The following is a 24,865-nucleotide window of genomic DNA, read 5'->3' as shown; positions in this document are numbered from 1 at the left end:
ACACAAACACACAACATGCATGCACAAACTCACACACACGTTCACACGCATTCACACTCTCACATTCACACACAGACACACACGCACACTCACACACGCACAGACACACACACACACACACATACTCTCTCTCTCTCTCTCTCTCAATCAACTTGTGGTTTGGTTACTGCTTTGTGGTTCACTGGGTAAACTGAAACTTTGAAATATTCTAACAGCAACATTCAGCAGGCCGGACAACGTCTATGGAAATGAATAAACAGCCTCGGGCCGAGACCCTTCATCAGGAAAAGACGATTGAGGAGGGAAATGTCTCTGATTGGGTAAAAACTGGGGTGACCGCAAGGACAAATTCGCTCCTTATGTGTCACTCTTCCACCATAATGAAAGGCCTCAGGATCTGGGTACTAATGCCAGGAGTGAGTTCACGGTGCGAGAGTCCATGTTTTGTGTTTGTTTCTCTGCCGAGTGGGGTGGGAGAGGAAGTGGAAAGTGGGATATGAAGTATGGCCTATGAAAACTGTAGTCATAGTGATTTGTAACTTGAGATTCCGGTCTCCAGCAGCCTGGTTTGTCCCACCCCCTGGATTACAACCCATCCTCCATACCCTTTGTGAACAGCCACTCTCACACACAACAGTAAAGTTACGCTGCTCATTTAAAAATCTGCCCTGAATCGTTATGTTACAATATTTGTGTTGTGTATTTAATATTTAATTAATGTTTGAGTAATCTTCCGAGATGTATATACATATACACATATCTGAATTGGAATCAAAATCAGGCGTACGTTATGAAATTTGTTCTCTTTGTGGCAGCAGTAGAAAAAAATGTGAATTACAGTATTTGCCTGTTTATATATACAAACGTTTGTACATATATACAGTATCTATATCTATTTATCTATTGATATATGTACACACCTATATCTATAGATATAGATATATAGATATGTAGTTATGTGTTTATACACAGTGGCATGCAAAAGTTTGGGCACTCCTGGTCAAAATTTCTGTTACTGTGAATAGTAAGCGAGTAAAAGATGAACTGATTTCCAAAAGGCATAAAGTTAAAGATGACACATTTCTTGAATATTTTAAGCAAGGTTACTTTTTTATTTCTATCTTTTACAGTTTCAAAATAACAAAAAGGGAAGAGGGCCCGAAACAAAAGTTTGGGCACCCTGCATGGTCAGTACTTAGTAACATCCCCTTTGGCAAGTATCACAACTTGTAAACGCTTTCTGTAACCAGCTAAGAGGCTTTCGATTCTCGTTTGGGGGATTTTCGCCCATTCTTCCTTGCAAAAGGCTTCTAGTTCTGTGAGATTCTTGGGCCGTCTTGCATGCACTGCTCTTTTGAGGTCTATCCTCAGATTCTCGATGATGTTTCGGTCGGGGGACTATGAGGGCCATGGCAAAACCTTTAGCTTGTGCCTCTTGAGGTAGGCCATTGTGGATTTTGAGGTGTGTTTAGGATCATTATCCTCTTGTAGAAGCCATCCTCTTCTCAGCTTCAGCTTTTTTACAGACGGTGTGATGTTTGCTTCCATAATTTGCTGGTATTTAATTGAATTCATTCTTCCCTCTTCCAGTGAAATGTTCCCTGTGCCATTGGCTGCAACACAAGCCCAAAGCATGATCGATCCACCCCCGTGCTTATCTACTGATGTACTGTAAGCCTGCTGACTCTCACAGCTATCTGGACTATTCCTCTTCTCACCCTGTCTCTTGCAAAAATGCCATCCCCTTCTCGCAATTCCTCCGTCTCCGCCGCATCTGCTCTCAGGGTGAGGCTTTTCATTCCAGGATGAGGGAGATGTCCTCCTTTTTTAAAGAAAGGGGCTTCCCTTCCTCCACCATCAACTCTGCTCTCAAACGCATCTCCCCCATTTCACGTACATCTGCTCTCACTTCATCCTCCCGCCACCCCACTAGGAATAGGGTTCCCCTGGTCCTCACCTACCACCCCACCAGCCTCCGGGTCCAACATATAATTCTCCGTAACTTCCACCACCTCCAACAGGATCCCACCACTAAGCACATCTTTCCCTCCCCCCCCCCCGCTTTCCGCAGGGATCGCTCCCTACGTGACTCCCTTGTCCATTCGTCACCCCCATCCCTCCCCACCGATCTCCCTCCTGGCACTTATCCTTGTAAGCGGAACAAGTGCTACACATGCCCTTACACTTCCTCCCTCACCACCATTCAGGGCTCCAGACAGTCCTTCCAGGTGAGGCGACACTTCACCTGTGAGCCGGCTGGGGTGATATACTGCGTCCGGTGCTCCCAATGTGGCCTTCTATATATTGGCGAGACCCGACGCAGACTGGGAGACCGCTTTGCTGAACTCCTACGCTCTGTCTGCCAGAGAAAGCAGGATCTCCCAGTGGCCACACATTTTAATTCTACGTCCCATTCCCATTCTGACATGTCTATCCACGGCCTCCTCTACTGTCAAGATGAAGCCACACTCAGGTTGGAGGAACAACACCTTATATTCCGTCTGGGTAGCCTCCAACCTGATGGCATGAACATTGACTTCTCTAACTTCCGCTAGGCCCCACCTCCCCCTCGTACCCCATCTGTTACTCTTTTTAATGCACACATTCTTTCTCTCACTCTCCTTTTTCTCCTTCTGTCCCTCTGAATATACCTCTTGCCCATCCTCTGGGTCACCCCCCCCCCCCGTCTTTCTTCCCGGACCTCCTGTCCCATGATCCTCTCGTATCCCCTTCTGCCTATCACCTGTCCAGCTCTCGGCTCCATCCCTCCCCCTCCTGTCTTCTCCTATCATTTTGCATCTCCCCCTCCCCCTCCAGCTTTCAAATCCCTTACTCACTCTTCCTTCAGTTAGTCCTGACGAAGGGTCTCGGCCTGAAACGTCGACTGCGCCTCTTCCTATAGATGCTGCTTAGCCTGCTGCGTTCACCAGCAACTTTGATGTATGTTGCTTGAATTTCCAGCATCTGCAGAATTCCTGTTGTTTAAGTTTATATTGATCTAACTTTATACAGGTATACTGTCAAACAAGACAATGTTTCTCCAGACCAGGGTGTAGACCGGGGTCTCTTGGACCAGCTGGAAAAATGCGCTGAAAAATGGCAGATGGAGTTTAATACAGACAAGTGTGAGGTATTGCACGTTAGAAGGACAAACCAAGGTATAACATACTGTGTAAATGGTAAGGCACCAAGTAGTGAGGTAGAACAGAGGGATCTGGGAATGCAGACACATAATTCCTGAAAGTGGCGTCACAGGTAGATAGGATCGTAAAGAGAGCTTTTGGTACATTGGCCTTTATTAATCAAAGTACTGAGTATAAGAGCTGGAATGTTATGATGAGGTTGTATAAGGCATTGGTGAGGCCGAATCTCGAGTACTGTGGTCAGTTTTGGTCACCAAATTACAGGAAGGATATAAATAAGGTTGAAAGAGTGCAGAGAAGGTTTACAAGGATGTTGCCGGGACTTGAGAAACTCAGTTACAGAGAAAGGTTGAATAGGTTAGGACTTTCTTCCCTGGAGCGTAGAAGAATGAGGGGAGATTTGATAGAGGTATATAAAATTATGATGGGTATAGATAGAGTGAATGCAAGCAGGCTTTTTCCACTGAGGCAAGGGGAGAAAAAAACCAGAGGACATGGGTTAAGGGTGAGGGGGGAAAAAGTTTAAAGGGAACATTAGGGGGGGGCTTCTTCACACAGAGAGTGGTGGGAGTGTGGAATGAGCTGTCAGACGCGGTGGTAAATGCGGGTTCTTTTTAACATTTAAGAATAAATTGGACAGATACATGGATGGGAGGTGTATGGAGGGATATGGTCCGTGTGCAGGTCAGTGGGACTAGGCAGAAAATGGTTCGGCACAGCCAAGAAGGGCCAAAAGGCCTGTTTCTGTGCTGTAGTTTTTCTATGGTTTCTAAAGCGCCGTAGTACCCATAACACACACATCACACACAATAATTTAGGAAAGTAAGAATTAAACCTACAGATAAATTACGCATAAACAAAGTAAAGTGCATAAATTAAATATTGTAGGATATTTGATGCGATGCAGCAGAGAGTTCAGGACTGAACCCTGGTCTCTGGGCATGGGAGGGGCTTTGTCCACACCTGGTAATGAACCCTGGTGTATGCCGTCAAACGAGAAAACTTTTCTCCAGACCAGGGTGTAAAGCACAGTAGTACACATAACACACATGGTTTTATTTTGTAGCAGCAGTGTTTGGGTTATGGGTAGAGATAACAGGGGCTTTGGAATGTAGGCCATCCAATGAAGGGGGTGTTTTTTTCTTGTTGTTGTGCCTGAGAACGAGGTGATCTGGGTCTTTTGTTCGGTGGAAGATGGAGAGAGAAGATACCATGAAAGGACAGGTCGTAGACACCAGGACGGAGTGGATTTGGAGTGGGGCCGGGAGTCGCGAAGCCCGGGGAAATCGATGGAGGATTGGTGACGGGGAAACTGTGAGCTCCAACGTGCACGTTAGACTGTATCATCAAAATGGGCCTTTTTCTTTTTGCTTTTCTTCGCTAATTCTAGTCAAATTAAGAATTATAAAGCTGAATCGTTTAATTGTATATGGTGTTATTTCATGGTACTGATTTGTAACAGGGGAACACATCACACAGCATCCACACAAACAAAAGGTTTTGCACCTCAGATTTCACACGTTAGATTAGGTTATGAGGACACGCAGCCCTCATAATTAAGTGTCATGTCGTATGACATCATCATTATGTGCTGTCATATGACATCATCATTATGTGCTGTCGTATGACATCATCATTATGTGCTGTGTCATATGACATGGGAGATCATGGTCATTGTCCTTCTCCAACCATGATTCTTGGCAAATTTTTCCAGATTAGATTAGATTATGAGGACACGCAGTCCTTGTTTATTGTCATTTAGTAATGCATGCATTAAGAAATGATACAATGTTCCTCCAGAATGATGTCACAGAAACACAAGACAGAGCAAGACTGAAAAACTGACAAAAACCACATAATGATAACATATAGTTACAACAGTGCAAAGCAATACCGTAATTTGATGAAGAACAGATCATGGGCACGGTAAAAAAAAGTCTCAAAGACTCTTGAAAGTCCCATCATCTCACGCAGACGGTAGAAGGAAGAAAAACTCTCCCTGCCACGAATCTCCAGCGCCGCAAACTTGCCGATGCAGCACCCTGGAAGCACCCGACCACAGTCCGACTCTTGAGTCCGTCCAAAAACTTTGAGCCTCCGACCAGCTCTCCAACACCGAGCACCGAGCACCATCTCTGCCGAGCGCTTTGACTCCGGCCCCGGCCGCCAAGCACCAGGCAAAGCCGAGGATTTGGGGCCTTCCCCTCCGGAGATTCTTGATCGCACAGTAGCAGCGGCAGCGAAGCGGGCATTTCAGAAGTTTCTCCAGGTGTTCCTCCGTGCTTCTCACGACTGTCTGCATCAAATCCGGATTGTGCACGGTACCTACTTACAAATACGATATCATTTCGGAGCGGCCACACGCGCTGCGTCACGCCGCCATCTTCTCCTCCCCTCCTCCCCTCTGGCGGGGCCAGAGACTGCCCTCCCTAGACTAACACTGCCAGCCGAACCTGTGGGATACATATGTTAAGAGCAAAAGGATTGCAAGGAACAAAATTGGTCCTCTGGAAGACCAAAATGATAATCCATGTGCCGAGCCAAGGAGGGGGGGAGAGATCTTAAATAAATCATTTGCATCCGTGTTTACTCAGGAGGTGGACACTGAGTCTATAGAAGTGAGGCAAAGCAGCATCAACTTCGTGGACCCTGTACAGATTACAGAGAAGGAAAAGAGTCCTGACAAAGGGTCTCAGACTGAAACGTCGACTGTTTACTCTTTTCCATAGATGCTGCCTGGCCTGCTGAGTTCCTCCAGCATTTTGTGTGTGTTGTTAAGAATAGTCAGCATGGCTTTGTGTATGGTACGTCATGCCTAACCAATCTTATAGTTCTTCAAGGAAGTTACCAGGAAAGTAGATGAAGGCAAGGCAGTGGATGTTGTCTACATGGACTTCAGAAAAGCATTTGACAAGGTCCCGCATGGGAGGTTGATCAAGAAGGTTCAGCCGCCTGGCATTCAGGATGAGGTAGTAAATTGGATTGGACATTGGCTTTGTGGGAGAAGCCAGAGAGATGGTTGCCTATCTGACTGGAGGCCGGTGACTCGTGGGGTGCCGCGAGGATCGGTGCTGGGTCCACTGTCGTTTGTCGTCTATATCAATGATCTGCCTGATAATGTGCTCAGCTGGATCAGCAAATTTGCAGATGGCACCAAGATTTGGGGGTGTAGTGGACAATGAGAAAGGCTGTTATGGCTTGTAGAGGGATCTGTATCAGCTGGAAAAATGGGCTGAAAAATGGCGGATGAAATTTAATGCAGAGGAGTGCGAGGTATTGTACTTCAGTAGGACCAGGCAAGGTTCACTTACACAGTGAACGGTAGGGCACTGAGGAGTGTGGTAGAACAAAGAGATCTGGGATTATAGGTCCATAAAGTGGCATCACAGGTAGATAGGGTCGTAAAGAAAGCTTTTGTCACAGTGGCCTTTATAAATCAATACCACAGGAGATGGGGTGTTATGTTGAAGTTGTGTAAGACATTGGTGAGGCCTAACTTGGAGTATTGTGTGCAGTTTTGGTCATCTATCTACAGGAAAGATGTAAGTAAGATTGAAAGGGTACAGAGGAAATTTACAAGGATGTTCCTGGGTCTGGAGGACGTGAGTTAAAAGCAAAGATTGAATAGGTTACGACTTTATTCCTTGGAACATAGAAGGTTGAGGGGAGATTTGGTAGAGGTATACAAAATTATGAGGGGTATAGATAGGGTAAACAGAGGTCGAGTGGGACTACAACCAGAGGTCATGGGTTAAGGGTGAAAGGTGTAAAATTTAAGGGGAACATGAGGGGAAACTTCTTCACTCAGAGGGCCTTGAGAGTGTAGAACGAGCTGGCAGCACAAGGGAGCATGCGAGCTCGATTTCAATACTTAAGTGAAGTTTGGGTAGGTACATGAGTAGTAGGGGTATGGAGGGCTCTGGTCCGGGTGCCGATCGATGGGAGTAGGCAGTTTAAGTGGTTTCAGCATGGACTAGATGGGCCGAAGGGCCTGTTTCTGTGTGGTACTTTTCTACCTTCACGCTCGTGTCTAGGGTCACAGCAATCAGGAGTTTCCAACCTGTGGTCCATGGGCCCCTCAGTTAATGGTAGGGGGCCGTGGCAGAAGAGAGCTTGGGGACCCCTGCAGTCAAGATTGACTATGCAGGGAGGAGGCTTTTGGATCTGAGCGAGAAGTACTAGAATCTGAGTCAAATTTATTATCACTGATGTATCACAGTTCAAAGTAAATTTATTATCGAAGTACATATATGTCACCCTATACAACCCTGATAGTCATTTTCTTGCAGGCATACACAATAATTCTATAGAACAGGGTGTCACGATCCAAGGCGAGAGCCGATTTCGCTCCTCTCTCCGTGGCGCTGAGGCTATGAAGACGGTGCTGGCTGCTGTGCTCCGTGCCCGCTGATACGATGAGCTGATAAGCGAGGCTTTGGGCTATTCCGGGGTTCGGATCTGGGGACTCAGTTTTGGTTGGGAATGTTGTTGTTCGCTCAAATTGTTTGCGTGATTGATTTTTTTTTCCTTTTTCTTGCGCATCGGGTGTCGGTCTTTTATTTTCGTCCTCTTCAACTGCGTTCTTTCGGTGATCAAACAAATCTCAAGGTCGTATGATTTATACGTTCTCTCGTAATAAATGTACTTTGAATCTTTTAATTTCTGAATCTATGAATAATAGCCTCAATGAGAGACCGTGCCAACTTGGGCGTTTAACCAGTCTGCAACAGACAGCAAACTGTGCAGACATGAAAAGAAAGAAATAATAATTATAAATAAGTAAGCAGTATTTATTGAAAACATGAGATGAAATGTAGTTCCTTAAGAATGCATGTCTTATTAATAGAATTTCATACAAATATAAGATTTTGATATCCTGACCCACAGTGCAGTTCAGAAGGCAGCAGTAATGCACCTTAAAGCCGTTTGCCAGCCACCATAAAATCTCAGACGAAGAAACAAGGTGGGATGAAGAGGCCTATTGAAAGGGAGTCCATTGGTTGTGAGACCATCTCAAAGATGGGGCAAGTGAAGTTATCCCCTTTGGTTCAAGAGCCTGATGGTTGAGGGGTGGTAGCTATTCCTGAACCTGGTGGTGTGAGTCCTGGGGCTCCTGCACCTCCTTCCTGATGGCAGCAGTGAGAAGAGAGCATGTCCTGGGTGGTGGGGGTCCCTGATGATGGATGCTGCTTTCCTGCGAAGGCGTTTCGTGAAGATGTGGTCAATGGTGTCGAGGAATTTTACTTGTGATGGGCTGGGCCGAATCCACTACCTTTTGTAGGATTTTCCATTCAAGGGCATTGGTGTTTCCACACCAGGCTGTGATGCAGCCAGTCAATATACTCTCCACTACACATCGATAGAAGTTTGTCAAAGCTTTAAATGTTGTGCCGAATCTTTGGAATTCATGAAATGTATTCTTTTGCAGTAGCAGTCCAGTGCAGGACATTTAGAGCCATAGAGCATAGAATACTACAGCACAGAAAACAGGCCATTCAGCCCTTCTAGTCTGTGCCGAAACATTATTCCGCTGGTCCCATTGACCTGCATCCAGTCCATAACCTTCCAGACCTCTCCCATCCCGCATTTACTCCCTCATCCCACATTTACCATGTCATATGGCAGCTCGTTCCATACTCCCACCACTCTCTGAGTGAAGGAGTTCCCCCTAATGTTCCCCCTAAACCTTTCCCCTTTCACCCTAAAGCGATGTCCTCTCGTATTTATCTCTCCTAATCTAAGTGGAAAGAGCCTACTCGCATTTACTCTGTTTATACCCCTCATAATTTTTTCTTATTATAAGTTTTAAGAATAAACAAGTAGTCCAATAGTTGAAAGAGGAGGGAGTCCTCATGGGTTAATGGATCACGCAGGACTCTGATGGTAAAGAAGCTATTTCTGAGCTATTGCATATGGGTCTAGGGGCTTCTGTACCTTCTCCCCAAGAGCAGATATCAGAAGAGGGCATGTCTCAAATGGTGAAGATCCTTTGTGACACAATCAGTCAGAATGCCCTCCAGGGCACCTCCGTAGAAACTTATCTTTGGTGATGTTCTGATTCTCTTTTTAGACTAGATTATGAGAACACTCAGTCCTCTTTTATTGTCATTTAGAAATGCATACATGCATTAAGAAATGATACAATGTTTCTCCAGAGTGATATCACAGAAAACAGGACAAACTAAAGACTAACACTAACAGAACCACGTAATTATAACATATAGTTACAGCAGTGCAAAGCAATACCATAATTTGATGAAGAACAGACCATGGGCACGGTTAAACAAAAAAGGCTCAAAGTCCCTGATAGCGGCGGCAAAAGGGAGAAACTCCCTGCCATAAACCTCCAGGCACCGTCAACTTGCCGATACCTTGAAGCAGCCGACCACAGCCGACACTGAGTCCATCCGTCCGAAAACTTCAAGCCTCCGACCAGCCCTTCCGATACAGCCTCCCGAGCGCCATCCTCTGCCAAGCGCCTTCGACCTCTCCCCAGCCGCTGAAACAAGCAAAGCCAAGGATTTCGGGGCCTTCTGCTCTGGAGATTCCGGTTACCACACGGTAGCAGCGGCAGCGAAGCGGGCATTTCAGAAGTTTCTCCAGATGTTCCTCCGTACTCTCATGTCTGTCTCCATCAAATCAGAATTGTGCACGGTCCCCTACTTGACAGAGTTCTTCAAACTCCTAATGGAATATAGCGGCTGGCGTGTCTTCTTCACGTCTGCACGTTACGAGGAAACAGACTCACAGGTTTGGCGAGCGTGGCAGAGGACTCTAATTACAAATAGGCGCATTAATCATTCACTGACAAAACAGTAAAACACTCAACCAACATCTAAGCCGCCCTTCGTTACAGATACAATGGTGCTAAACATTCAGTAACACTTCAAATCCAACAGGTACTTCAATGTCTCCCCAAGGTCTTTTAAGAGTATCTTAGATAGGTACATGGAGCTTAGGAAAACAGAGGGCTATGCGGTCGGGAAATTCTAGGCAGCTCCAACAGTAGGTTACATGGTCGGCACAACATTGTGGGCCGAAGGGCCTGTAATGTACTGTAGATTTTATAGGTTCCTATGTTCCTAAGTTATGCAACTCCTAAACTAAACAGTCAACAAACGGAGACTTAGTTATGTGAGCTGGCGACCCCTCCTCCATCTGCAGCAGACTTTCCTGACGGTCGTGACCTCAGTGTGAAGAGGAGCCCCCGGAGACAAAGGAAAACCAGGGGTGGGGGGTCTGGTTCCGGGGCACCTCAGGAATATAAGGATAGCACAAACATCCAAAAAGCGGCAACTCCTTCCAAGAAGGCCGGGTCAGGAGGCAATAAGAGTCGTGTAGATGCCAGTGCTTTGGCGTTGTCATTCCTTTCCACGCCTCGGGCGGCATTTTTTCTTCCCTTTCCTTATCGTTTGACTATTTCTACGAGGCCGAGTTGCTAGCTCGAAGTGCTACCAGGCACGGATGGAAAGCGTGGCTGGATTCGAACCCGGGACCACTGGGCTCGAAGACCGGTGCTGATGCCACTACACCACCGGCCGGCTAGCACCAGTGCTTCACCTCGCCCCAAAACCTGTCTGGGATATTTCAGAGCAGCCTTCTTTCTCTAATAGTGCTTGTATGTACTGGGGCTCCACAGGGGACTGTCTTGTCTCCCTTTCTCTTCACCATTTACACCTCGGACTTCAACTACTGCACAGAGTCTTGTCATCTTCAGAAGTTTTCTGATGACTCTGCCATAGTTGGATGCATCAGCCAGGGAGATGAGGCTGAGTACAGGGCTACGGTAGGAAACTTTGTCACATGGTGTGAGCAGAATTATCTGCAGCTTAATGTGAAAAAGACTAAGGAGCTGGTGGTAGACCTGAGGAGAGCTAAGGTACCAGTGACCCCTGTTTCCATCCAGGGGGTCACTGTGGACATGATGGAGGATTACAAATACCTGGGGATAGGAATTGACAATAAACTGGACTGGTCAAAGAACACTGAGGCTGTCTACAAGAAGGGTCAGAGCCGTCTCTATTTCCTGAGAAGACTGAGGTCCTTTAACATCTGCCGGACGATGCTGAGGATGTTCTACGAGTCTGTGTGGCCAGTGCTATCATGTTTGCTGTTGTGTGCTGGGGCAGCAGGCTGAGGGTAGCAGACACCAACAGAATCAACAAACTCACTCGTAAGGCCAGTGATGTTGTGGGGATGGAAACTGGACTCTCTGACGGTGGTGTCTGAAAAGAGGATGCTGTCCAAGTTGCATGCCATCTTGGACAATGTCTCCCATCCACTACATAATGGACTGGGTGGGCACAGGAGTACATTCAGCCAGAGACTCATTCCTCCGAGATGCAGCACAGAGCGTCATAGGAAGTCATTCCTGCCTGTGGCCATCGAACTTTACAACTCCTCCCTTGGAGGGTCAGACACCCTGAGCCAATAGGCTGGTCCTGGACTTATTTCCTGGCATAATTTACATATTAATTATTTATGGTTTTATTACTATTTAACTATTTATGGTTCTGTTACTATTTATTATTTATGGTGCAACTGTAATGAAAACCAATTTCCCCTGGGATCAATAAAGTATGACTATGACTATGTATCCCTTCGCTTCATCTGGAAAAAATATTTTTTTGTCTTATTTATTGTTAATACGCACAAATAAATGTCTGAACAGGTACAGTAAAAAAATCTTCCTCGGAACTGGGCCAGAGCGTTAGTTATTTATTTATTGAGATACAGAATAGCCCTGTGGAGAAGATGGTCTCAGTGTTGTCTACTCTGTACACACTTCGATAATAAATGTACTTTGAATCTTTGAATTAAATGCCACAAGCTTCACTTGGAGTATTGTGAGCAGGTTTGGGCCCCTTATCTTAGAAAGGATGTGCGGAAACCGGAGAGGCTCATGAAAATGGCTCCAGGATTGAACGGCCTGTCATATGAGGAGCGTCTGATGACTCTGGGCCTGTATTCACTGGAATTCAGAAGAATGAGGGGTGACCTCACTGAATCCTATCGAATGGTGAAAGGCCTCGATAGAAGGGATGTGGAGAGGATGTTTCCTATGGTGGGAGGGTCCAAGACCAGAGGACACAGCCTCAGAATAGAGGGGCGTCCTTTTAGAACAGAAATGATGAGGAATTTCTTTAGCCAAAGAGTGGTGAATCTGGCCTCAGACAGCTGTGGAGGCCAAGTCTTTATGTATATTTAAGGCAGAGATTGATAGATTCTTGATTGGTCAGGCATGAAGGGATACGGGGAGAAGGCAAGAGATTGGGGCTGAGAGAGAAAATGGATCAGCCATGATGAAATGGCAGAAGAGACTCGATGGGCCAAATGGCCTAATTCTGCTCCTATATCTCATGGTCTTATGGTTGTCTGCACCTATGTACCTGTGATGCTGCTAAAAGATTTCCATTGCACCTGTACCTCTCTGGAGGCTGGTTTGAGTCGTGAATTTTATTGGTTTCAGCCTGAAGCATCGACTGTACTCTTTTCCTGGTCGCTGCCTGGCCTGCTGAGTTCCTCCAGCATTTTGTATGTGTGTCGCTCGGATTTCCAGCATCTGCAGATTTTCTCTTGTTTGTGTTTATACTGGGATTTGATCTGCGTCCTTGTGCTTCATTCAGGCACCTGGGTAACACGCACTGAAGTGGGGTCAAAGTACTCAGAAGAGTAGGAGCAACAGTATCAAAGGGTTAATAAGAAAGACTAGGTGGTGGGATGGTGATATGTCTCTACCAAAGAGGGTGTAAGGTGCTCCTTCCCTCCGCTAGCCTGCAGGTCACCTTTGGGCAAGGTGTAGCACCTGCTTAGCCCTCGATCAGGGTCAGGTGAAGCCATGGGGGCAGGTGGTGGACGGTCGTACGACCAGCCGGTGCAGATCACAAGTCCTGGTTATGCGACCACTGACACCAGGCAGACAATCTCTGAAGAGTATTGACAATGGCTGGGGTCACCCATCCTGTAAAGACACTGGCCAGAAGAAAGCAATGACAAACCACTTCTGTCGAAACATTTGCCCAGAACAATCACGGTCATGGAAAGACCATGATCGCCCACGTCATACGACAAGGCATATAATGATGGTGTCATGCAACAAGGCACGTAATGATGTCATACAACAGGGCACATAATGATGATGTCATATGACACTGTGCATGACAATGATGATAGAAATTAATGGGTTAACCAATGGGTTGAGGAGATACTTTAGTAAAGGGTTAACATGCAGAGGGCAAGACTGTGGATAAAGCTGAGAATCACAGGGGTCTCCACTTCCCTCCACACATCTTCAGGTGCCCTGCAGGCCTGCTGTTGTTTCTTTTATACAAGTCCGAGAGCAAATAGTCCATCTTGGGCCTTCGCTCCTGGAAGGCTTCTCTCGCCTGGCAAGGAGAGGGCAGTCAGCTGGTAAATCTGCCAGCAATCCATCTTGGTTATCGCCTTCTGCAAAGCACCGACAAAAATCTCCTCATAAAGAGAAGAGATTCTGCAGGTGCTGGAAATCTTGAGCGGCCGGAGGGAACTCGGGAGGTCAGTCAGTACCTATGGAGGGAGACGACGGTCGAAGCTTCGGGCCGAGACCCATCAGAGCAGGAAGGAAGGGGGAAGAAGCTGGAAGAAGAGATGGGGAGGGGAGGGAGGAGGCATGCGAAGCCAAGTGAGGGGCAAAGTGGGTGGGTAGGGGGAAGTGGGGAATGAAGTTAGAAGCTGGGAGGTGATAGGTGGAAAAGTTAAAGGGCTGAAGAAGGAGGAATCTGATTGGAGAGGAGAGGGGACCATGGGAGTGTGAGCTTGATACCATTTCCTTTACTACAACATGTCCTCCCATTGTTCACTAGGAACCAACGTGAGATTGTGATTGTGAAACATTCTGAACGGATGTAGCACACCTTTGATGCTACAGATAAAATGCATTTCTGTGTTGAACGCACGTACATCAAACTATATGGAATGCGTCATTTGCATTAACAGCCAGCCCGGGCCGAGGACGCGCAGGGGACGCAGGATTCGCCACACGTTTGGGCGCAGCGTGCCACACTCGCAGCTTTCAGTGGAATGGCGCGCAGCCAAGATGTGAGAGAAACGGAAACCAATTTTTCACCGCTGTCCCCGCCTGCAAGCACAGATGGGTCTCCGTTCCCAGACCAGGCTATGGTTTCTATGGTTTCTATATTTTCTATGTTTTCTATATTTTCTATGGTTTCTATAGGTCAGTGGGACTAGGCAGAAAATGGTTTGGCACAGCCAAGAAGGGCCAAAAGGCCTGTTTCTGTGCTGTAGTTTCTATGGTTTCTATGGTTTCAGGCTGCCTCCCCAGGCCTCTAACCTCCAGATCGCGGCTGCCCTGGGGAAAAGGTGCTGGCCCCCCACTCCACCTATACAAACTTCATATACCTCGATGGAGAGGCATCTCATCCTCCGTCTCTCCAAGGGCAAAGGCCCCAGCTCACTCAATCTTCCCTCATAGGATGTGCTCTCTAATCCAGGCAGCATCCTGGTAAAGAACATCAGGAATAGGAGCAGGAGTCGGCCATCTGGCCTGTCGAGCCTGCTCCACCATTCAATAAGACCATGGCTGATCTGACCGTGGACTCATCTCCACCTATCTGCCTTTTCCTCATAACCCTTAATTCCCCTAGTATGCAAAAATCTATCCAACCTTGCCTTAAATATACTTAACTATATTTAAATCTCCTCAGCCCCCTCTCTAAAGCTTCCTCATCCTTCCGATAATGAGGCGACCAGAAATGAACACAGTCCTCCAAGCGAGGATAACCAGAATTTTATAGATTTCTTAGTTTCCTACCAGCTTTCAAAGGCCAGAAAACTAGGGACTCTCCTGGACTGGAAGGAGGGATCGAGGTTTCACCTTTTCCAGCCCTCTTTCTCCCAGGCTGACGACCAACCGGCCCCCTTGCCATCCAAGCTGTGTAAGATGTTTGAGTGTAGACCGCAAGTGCCCCCCTGTTCCGACATGCGTCTGTGGGTAGGCCAATGACGCAGCAGAGAGAGCTTCGGGCTTCCCAGCTCCAGGAACCCGGGATGAATCCTGACCTCAGGCGCTGTCTGTGTGGAGTTTTCATGCTCTCCCTGTGCTCCAGTTTCCAACCACATCCCAGCTGCCCCCATGTGTGGAAATGGGGTGGGGGGGGGACAATTGATGAAAATGAGGGCAGAATAACTGAGATTAATGTAGGGCCGGTGTAAACGGGTGGTCAGCACAGACTCGATGGGCTGAAGGGCCTGTTTCCATGATGTGTCTCCATGGGTCTACCGCCAGAATACATGAACGGGTTGGTGGGTCCCACTGCGAGATGGGTCCATCCCGAAAAGCTGCCAAAGGTGACATCCTGAAAACGGGTCACCAGGCAATTCCCTTCACTCCCTTTCCGTCTTGCTTGCGTTTCTGACGAGGCTCGGCTTCTGTCAGATAATCTATGTTCTGGCAGTGCTATTTCAGACTGATCCGGCGCTCCGTGTCTCCTGGCTCCCTGGCCTCCCTGTTCCGCGAGTGATGCGAGTGACGCGCACAGGGCGGAAGCCATGGAGACGGGGCGCGAGCCTGCGACCAGCTCCATTTCTCAGCGGTTAAAGTGCCAGGGGGAGATTGAAATCACCGAGCAACACACACAGAGAAACGCTGGAGGAACTCAGCAGGCCAGGCAGCATCTGTGGGAAAAAGCACAGTCGATGTTTCGGGCCGAAACCCTTCAGCAGGACCGGAGAAGAAAGGCTGAGGGGTAGATTTGAAAGGTCGGGGAATGGAGAGAGAGAAACCTGGAGGGGAAGGGATGAACTAAAGAGCCGGGAAGTTGATTGGTGAGATGAGGTGAGAGAGAGAAAGGAGGATGGGAAATGGAGAAGGGTGGAGGGTGGGAGGGCAGTAACAGAAGTCTATGTTCATGCCATCAGGTTGGAGGCTACCCAGACGGAATATAAGGTGTTGTTCCTCCAACCTGAGTGTGGCTTCATCTTTACAGTGGAGGAGGCCATGGATAGACCTATCGGAATGGGAATGGAAAGTGGAAATGTTACTGCATTTGTTACATTGATAGCCAGGAGGGCCATTTTGTTGAAGTGGAAGGATACATCAGCTCCCACTTTGTCACAATGGTTCTCTCAAGTGATGCTATGTCTTAATTCGGAGAAAATTAGAAGCTGAACCTTTGAACCTTTATTTGATTTTGAGAAAAGATGGGGCTCATTTGCTCGTTATTATCATTTGAGTTAATTGCTATAATTTTTCCACGATCTAACTGTAAACTTTTTAGTATATTTTCTTTTCTTGCTGGCGGTCTGATGTTTATTTTCAGAAGCTTTTTGTATGATGCATGGCTCCGGGGTTGTACACCCAATGGGTTCTCCTTTTTTTCTCACTTTTCTGCTTAGTAGGTTTTTTTTGTTATCACAAAATCTTGTTTTCAATCTTTAAGATAATGTCTTCTTTGAGACGTTGTAAGTGTTGTTACTTCAACGTACTCATGTTATTTCTTTTGTATAATATAACAATAAAAAGATTTGAAAAAAAAAGAAAGGGAATGGGAAGTGGAATTAAAACGGGCGGTCACTGGGAGATCCTGCCTGTTCTGGTGGACGGAGCGGAGATGCTCGGCGAAGCGGTCTCCCAATCTACGTCGGGTCACATCGACGTACAGGAGGCCACACCGGGAGCGCCAAACAGTGTATATGACCCCAACAGACTCACAGGTGATGTGTCGCCTCACCTGGAAAGACTGTCTGGGGCCCTGTGAGGGAGGGGGTGGAGGGGCAGGTATGGCACTTGTTCCACTTGCAAGGAGAAGTGCCAGAAGGGAGATCAGTGGGGAGGGACGAGTGGACAAGGGAGTCGCGTAGGGAGCGATCTCTGCAGAAAGCAGGAATTGGGAGGGGGGAGGGAAAGACGTGCTTGGTGGTGGGATCCCATTGGAGGAGGCAGAAGTCTTGGAGGATTATGTGCTGGATGTGGAGGCTGGTGAGGTGGTAGGTGAGGACAAGAGGAACCCTATCCCTCGTAGGGTGGCGGGAGGACGGGGTGAGAGCAGACGTGTGTGAAATGGAAGAGATGTGGTTGAGGGCAGCGTTGATGGTGGAGGAAGGGAAGCCCCTTTCTTCAAAAAAGGAGGACATCTCCTTCATTCTAGAACGAAAAGTCTCACTTGCAGCAGAACAGTCCCAGTGTGGCCTCCCGTACTTACTTCCACAGATGCTGCCTGGCCTGCCGAGTTCCCCCAGCGTTTTGTGTGCGTCGCTTGGATTTCCAGCATCTGCAGGTTTTCTCTTGTTTGTGGTTTGAAATCGTATCGGGGCGAGAGTGTGCTCGGCGCCGTCTACCAGCCTCTCGCTCGCTGCTGGCGGAGAAGATGTCCGCGTGTGGCGGTCTCTCACTCGTTGCTCCAGAGGGAGAGTCTCTCTCCCCCCCTCGGTGCTGAGGGCAGATGGGGCCGGAGCAAGGTTAAATCAGCGCGGACGTTAGATTTGGACTCTAATTCAGTTTTTACGATGTGTTCTGTTTCTAGTTCGAGTCCTGTTTGCTCTTTCTCGTTACTATCTTTGGGCGATTTTTGAATCGAACGGCCTACCGAAGATGAACACTGAGCTGAACTGTTCTGAAATGTTCCTTTTGGGTTTTATATTCTGTGTTTTTGAATCATGACTTGAGAAATTTTTTTGCAGATGGGTGGGGGGGAGGAAGTTGATGTTTGATGTTTTTCTTAGAACAAGTTGGCTCTGTGGTTTTCTTTGCTTCGTGGCTGTCTGTGGGTAGTATACTGCATACATACTTTGACAAAAACAATAATAAGAAGAAAGCCCTCAACTCCGAGTGGAGTCATCGGGACGCCATCATTGATGGCGTTTTTTTAAGCAGGCTTTCTTATTTTTACAAGCCCCAGTGGCTAGCTCGACACTTAACCCAGCACGGATGGAAAGCGTGCCAGGGAGCCAGCTGGATTCGAACTCGGGAGCCTTCACTCCGGAGTCCAGTGCTGATGCCACTACGCCACCAGCCGGCTACAATAAATGTACCTTAAATCTTTGAAATGAATGAAAGTGTGGGCCGAATGAAAAAAATGGACTAGTGTTGGACTGGGTCTGCACGGACTCGATGGGCTGAAGGGCCAGTTTCCCGGCTGTACCCCCATGGTTACATTCCCAGAATTCACGGATGGGTTGGTGGGTCCCGCAGCGGGATGGCCCCATCCTGTGAGAGCAGAATTAGAACAAAAAAAAACAAGGTCCTCTGCGAAGGGTCCACAGAATGAAAGGGTTAACATATGAGGAGCATTTGATGGCTCTGGGCCTGTATTTGCTGTAATTTAGAGGAATGGAGGTGGGAAGGGGGAGAGATCTCATTAAAACCTATCAAATATTGAAAGACCTGGATAGAGTGGACATGGAGAAGATGTTTCCTGTATTGGGCGAGACCAGGACCAGAGGGATTAGCCTCAAAATAGAGGGACGTCCCTGTAGAACGGAGATGTGGAGGAATTTCTTTAGCCAGAGGGTGGTGAATCTGTGGAATTCATTGCTGCAGACAGCTGTGGAGGCCAAGACATTGGGTATATTTAAAGCGGAGGTGGACAGGATTTTGATTAGTCAGGGTATCAAAGAATACGGGGGGAAGGCAGGAGAATGGAGTTGAAGGAGAAAGTAAATCACCTGTTGTGGAAGGGCAAATTCGACTTAATGGGCTGAATGCCCCAATTCTGCCCCTAATGTCTTTTGGTCTTATGAATCAAAGTAGCATCGTGTTGCTGAACTGAAGTTGTGATTGGGGTCGTTCAAGGTGGTTTGGGAACTGAAGGGAAGTTCTTGAACCTGCTGGTGGGACTTCAGGCTTCTGTATCTCCCGCCTGATGGTAGCTCCAAGGAGATGGCAAGGTCAAGGTGGTGGGGATCTTTGATGCAGTGACTATATGGCCCTCTTTCCATCCTGCATAACTCTATGACTCAGAACCAGGGTCAAAGTAGGTTGACGATCGAAGAACCTATAAATTATACAACCTTGAGATCTGTTTGCTCACAGGTAGCCACAGAGCAAGAAACCCGAAAGAACCCAATTAAAGAAAAAAATAAAAGAGACCGACACCCGATGCGCAAGAGGAAGAAAAAAAAAGTAAATCATGCAACCAGTTGAAGCGAACAGCAACATTTCGAACCATACTGAGTCCTCAGATCCGAACCCCAGAGCAGCCCGGAGTAGGCCCAAGGCCTCACTTCTCACTTCATCATATCAGCAGGCACGGAGCATGGCAGCCAGGGCTGTCTTCCTAGCCTCAGCGCCATGGAGAGAGGAGTGACCTTCGCAGAGACCGAGCGAAATCGGCCCTCGCTGACACCCCGTCTTTTCAATCTATCTGGGCCAGCTTTTAAACTGATCAAACAATTGAACAGCGGAAGGCCCCGGTGCCCTGGAGAGAGGAACGACATGGGGAGTGAGTGAAATTGGCTCTCGGCTCCGATCTGGGCCGGCGTTTAAATTGTCTGAACAGCGGATGGTGCCTTGCACTAGGACCGGACTACGGCGAAGGACTCGGGGCCTAGACCACGCCGCCCAGCGACTCGCTCTGGGCCCAGATTTCATCGCCCAGCCCGAAGCCATTCCCAAGCTCTTCAAGTCAGCTCGGTGCCCAGAGTGATCCGACCTCGCCACTGGGCCAGTTGTACGGGTATCCAATCTCCTCTGAGTGGGCCTCGACTTCGCCTCTCAGCACCCAGAGTGATCCAGCCTCACCCCGGGCCATTGTAAGGGCACCGAATCTCCTCTGGCCGGGCTCAGACTTCTCCTCTCAGCGCCCAGGGTGATCCAGCCTCGCCCCCGGGCCAGTTTCACGGGCACCGAATCTCCTCCCCTCGACTTCTCCTCTCCGAATGGCTCACTCCATCTGCATCGATTCTGCAGCCCATCATCTCGGCTCCTCCCCTGAACTCGCCTCACCATCGCTCACCACCCCCCCCCACCTTGCTGTTGCGATGATAATTTAACACAATTTACCTCAGGAAAGGTGTTTTTAGTCGAATTTCCTACCTTTTGAACTACCAGTGAGCTGTCACACGCATGCGCTAGCGCCAACCACTGAAACAGGTACAGAATTAGGTGTAATATCACTGGCGTATGAGATGAAATTTATTCACCAGATTGATTCCTGGGATGGCAGGACTTTCGTATGATGAAAGACTGGATCGACTAGGCTTATACTCACTGGAGTTTAGAAGATTGAGGGGGGATCTGATTGAAATGTATAAAATTCTAAAAGGATTGGACAGGCTAGATGTAGGAAGATTGTTCCCGATGTTGGGGAAGTCCAGAACGAGGGGTCACGGTTTGAGGATAAAGGGGAAGCCTTTTAGGACCGAGATGAGGAGAAACTTCTTCACACAGAGAGTGGTGACTCTGTGGAATTCTCTGCCACAGGAAACAGTTGAGGCCAGTTCATTGGCTATATTTAAGAGGGAGTTAGATATGGCCCTTGTGGCTAAAGGGATCAGGGGGTATGGAGAGAAGGCAGGTACAGGGTTCTGAGTTGGATGATCAGCCATGATCATACTGAATGGCGGTGCAGGCTCGAAGGGCCGAATGGCCTACTCCTGCACCTATTTTCTATGTTTCTATGTTTTGCGGCAGCAGTACAACACAATGGTTTTGGTTGTCCATCGTGTCTGATGATGACGGGCAACCTGTGAGGGAGAGTTTTTAAAGTGGAAAAGCCGTTGCCCTGGGGTGGTCCCACTCTCTCAACCTCAGAAGTCCATGTCCAGTGGTACGAACAAGCGTCACAAACCAAGGTCTTCCTTGGTTGCTGTGGGTGACCCTGATGTGCATAACAATAAAAACCAAATTACAATAAGAAGTGTATGTGTAATTAAATTAGGAGAGCACAAAGTAGTGAGGTAGCGTTCACGGGTTCAATGTCCGTTCAGAAATCGGATGGCAGAGGGGAAGAAGCTGTTCCTGAATCACTGAGTGTGTGTCTTCAGGCTCCTGTACCTCCTCCCTGATGGTAGCAATGAGAAGGGGTGATGACGGATGCCTCTTTTTTTTTGAGGGAGCGCCTTTTGAAGTCATCCTGGATGCTGTGGGTGGAGCTGACTACGTCTACAACTTTCTGCAGTTTATTCCAATCCTGCGCAGAGGCCCCACCCCTCCCCCATACCGGACGGTGGCTCAGCCAGTCAGAATGCTCCCCACTGTCAATCTGTAGAAATTCGCGAGTGTTCTGATGAGATACCAAATCTCCTCAAACGCCTGAGGAAATATAACCACTTCACTATACTCTATGTAATATCTCACCACGGCTCTGTAAAACTGCATCAACACCTCCCTGTGTTCGTACTCCATGCATCAAAGACCGCCATTCAATTAATCCTCCTGTTTACTTGGCATATCTTGATGCCATCTTCCGGTGTGAGATCCCCACAGGCAACTTCTGCTCACTGAGGTCACGGATCGAGCACTTGCAAGGCGGGCCTGTCCTTTCCACAAAACCGCAAAGTGTCCGCCTGTTGCAATCACGACACAACGGCCTCATGTCGGTGCAATGTTGTATCTTGTCTGCGGCCCACCTAGTTTAGACTCGCGTAGAGTAATAGACTGCACAGCAACAGGCATTTTGGCCCATCTAGTCTATGCTGAACCATTTATACTGCCTAGTCCCATCTGGGCCCAGGATTGACCTTCAGAGATGTTGACATTCAGGGACTTGAAACTGTTCACCCTTTCCGCTGCTGATCCGTGGATGAGGGCAGGTTCGTGCCCCCACGACTCCCCCTTCCTGAAGACCACAATCAGCTCCTTAGTCTCACTGGCGATGAGTATGACACCACTCAACCAGCTGATCTGCCTCGCCCGTGCACGCCTCCTCACCGCCATCTCAGTTTCTGCCGGCAACAGTTGTGCCGTCAGAGAATTTACATGTAGCCCCCCCCCCCCCCCGGCCAGCCTCAGGGTCGCTCGGCTCGCTGTCGTCTAGGGAAACAGCCTCGGCCCCGCCAAACTGGGTAATAGTTTGTGTGGATGCTGTGTGATGTACCCCACCCCGTCCAAATAACAGACAATACACCAGATACGATTAAATGATCTACAGTTTATAGATGTTACTGGAACTATATAATTAATAGAGAATAAAATATAAAAGGAAAATAAAAGGCGCCACACTTATCAAAGTTCAATCTCTTCATGCACAAACGGTTGGAGCTCGGGATCCTTCTTCTTCACCCTGCGACCCCTCGGACTGCCTCGACCTGCCGCCTGGGACCAACAACGGTGGTCGACCAGACACTCCACACGAGTCCGTCTCCGTCTCCTCTCCTCGCCCAACGCCCTGGACCTCAGACTGCTGCTCGGGGTCCGACCCCGTTAGCGGACTCACAGCACCTGGTCCATCCTCTGTCTCTCTCTCTGCCGCCTTCTGCCCAAAAATCTGCGCATCGCACTAACTTACAGACACACAGAAGGAATACCATCTATCCCAATCGGTTTGTTCATCCTTTTATCAGTAACATGATCCAAACAAACTGCTAGCGGGAGGACTTTCTCAGCATTTAACATAACAAAGAAGCCATTTTAATTAGACTACGCGGTAACATAAAAGAAGAAACCCCTTACAAACAGAAGGCGTCTGAGCTGCACAATCACGGGAGCAGAGGGAGAAGAGCAGTGGGCCAAGCGCGCATCCTTGAGGTGCGCCGGCGTTGATCGTCAGCGAGGAGGGGATGTTACTTCCGGCCCACGCGGACTGGTCTGCCTGAGAGAAAGTCGAGGATCTAGTTGCAAAGGGAGGTACAGAGGACCAGGTTTTGGAGCTTGTTAATTCGAACTGAAGGTATGATCATGTTGAACGCTGAGCATTAGTCAATAAACAGCGGCGTGACATAGGTTTTACATTATTCATGTGCTCCAAGGCCAAATGGAGGCCACATGATATCATATCCACTCTAGACGATTGTGGTGTGGGCAAATTTCAATGGATGTGGTCCTTGCTTAGGCAAATTAGATTTGATTCTAACCGTGACCAAGCTCTCGAAGCACTTCGTCACGGTAGCTGCTGGGTGGTAGTCGTTGAGGTAGCTTGCCCTGCTCTTCTCGGGCACTGGTGTGATTATCGCCCTCCGTCTGCGGGAGTGCGAGATTGAAGCTGTCTTTGAACAGTTCCGCCAGCTGGTTGGAACAGGTTTTCGATGCCCGACCGGGCACGCCATCAGGGTCTGACGGCTTGCGAGGGTCCACCCTTTCGAAAGGTGCTCCGATGTCGGCCCCCGAGACAGAGGTCACAGGGTCACCAGGTGCCGGCGGGATCCGAACGGGTGTAGTTTTACTCCCCCTGCATAAAAGGCGTTGAACTCACCCGGGGGTGAAGCATCAGGACCATTCGTGATGTTAGATGTTGCTTTGTCGGAAATAATGGCTTGCAAACCCTGCCAAAGCTGACGTGCATCAGTTCCACCTCTAACCTTAATTGGGATTGTTTCTGCGCCCTTAAAGTAGCCTTCCGTTTGTCTTCGGTGATCTGGATCATCAGTCTTGAAGGCCACAGATCTTCAGCAAGTTATAGACTCTAAAAACCTACCCCTCAAATCCCCTTTGAAGTTGCTTCCCGTTCAACCAACGCACACTTGCTTTTGCTCCCCCTACCATGGGCGATAAAGTTTCTGCCGCTCCCCGTACCCCTCAGGAAGTGCAGGAAACGTGACGTTCTGAAACGACAAGCTAGCTAGACGATGCCTGATGCTCGTCACAATCCGAGGCAAGATGGCGCCCCAGTTCCCATTCTGCCGCCTGTCCAGGCGAACTTGGTAAGGAGAAGAGATTCTGCAGCTGCTGGAAATCCAGAGTAGCACACTCGGGTGGCTGAAGGCCTACTCCTGCTCCGTCGCCTCCTCCCTCAGGGCCCCCAAGCCGGCGAGGCAACACTTCAGCTGCCAATCTGTTGTGGTCACCTACTGTCCCTGGTGCTCCCGGTGTGGCATCCTCTACTGAGACCCAAGAAGGAGGGAGGAGAAGATGGCGGCTCGACGCAGCGCGCAGCGGCCACTCCGGTGAATGATATCTGTTATCTGTCAAGTAGGGTGCCGTGCACAATCCTGATTTGATGGAGACGGACGTGAGAGCACGGAGGAACATCTGGAGAAACTTCTGAAATGCCTGTTTCGCTGCTGCTGCTACTGTGTGGTCCAGAATCTCCGGAGGGGAAGGCCCCGAGTCCTCGGCTTTGCTTGTTGCTTGGCGGCGGGGCGGGGTTGAAGTGCTCGGCAGAGATGGTGCTCAGTGCTCGGTGTCAGAGGGCTGGTCGGAGGCGCGAAGTTTTCGGACGGACTCAGAGTCGGCTGTGGTCGGGTGCTTCTTGGGTGCTGCATCAGCAAGTTTGCGGCGCTTGGAGGTTCATGGGAGGGAGAGTTCCTCCCCTCTGCCGTCTGTGTGAGATGATGAGTCTATCGGGACTTTGAGACTTTTTTTACCGTGCCCATGGTCTGTTCTTTATCAAATTACGGTATTGCTTTGCATTGTTGTACCTATATGTTATAATTATGTGGTTTTTGTCAGTTTTAGTCTTGGTTTGTCCTGTGTTTTCTTGTGAGATCTTTCTGGAGGAACATTGTATCATTTTTTAATGCCTGCATTTCTAAATGACAATAAACGAGGACTGAGTGTCCTCATGATCTAATTTAATCCAAAATTGTAGGGATTGCTTTGCTGAGCACTTTTGCTCTATCCGCAACAAGGA

The sequence above is a fragment of the Mobula hypostoma genome, chromosome 10 (assembly GCF_963921235.1).
Source record: "Mobula hypostoma chromosome 10, sMobHyp1.1, whole genome shotgun sequence".
NCBI lineage: Eukaryota > Metazoa > Chordata > Chondrichthyes > Myliobatiformes > Myliobatidae > Mobula > Mobula hypostoma.
The sequence above is the reverse complement of the archived record's forward strand: the minus strand, read 5'-3'. Positions refer to the sequence as shown.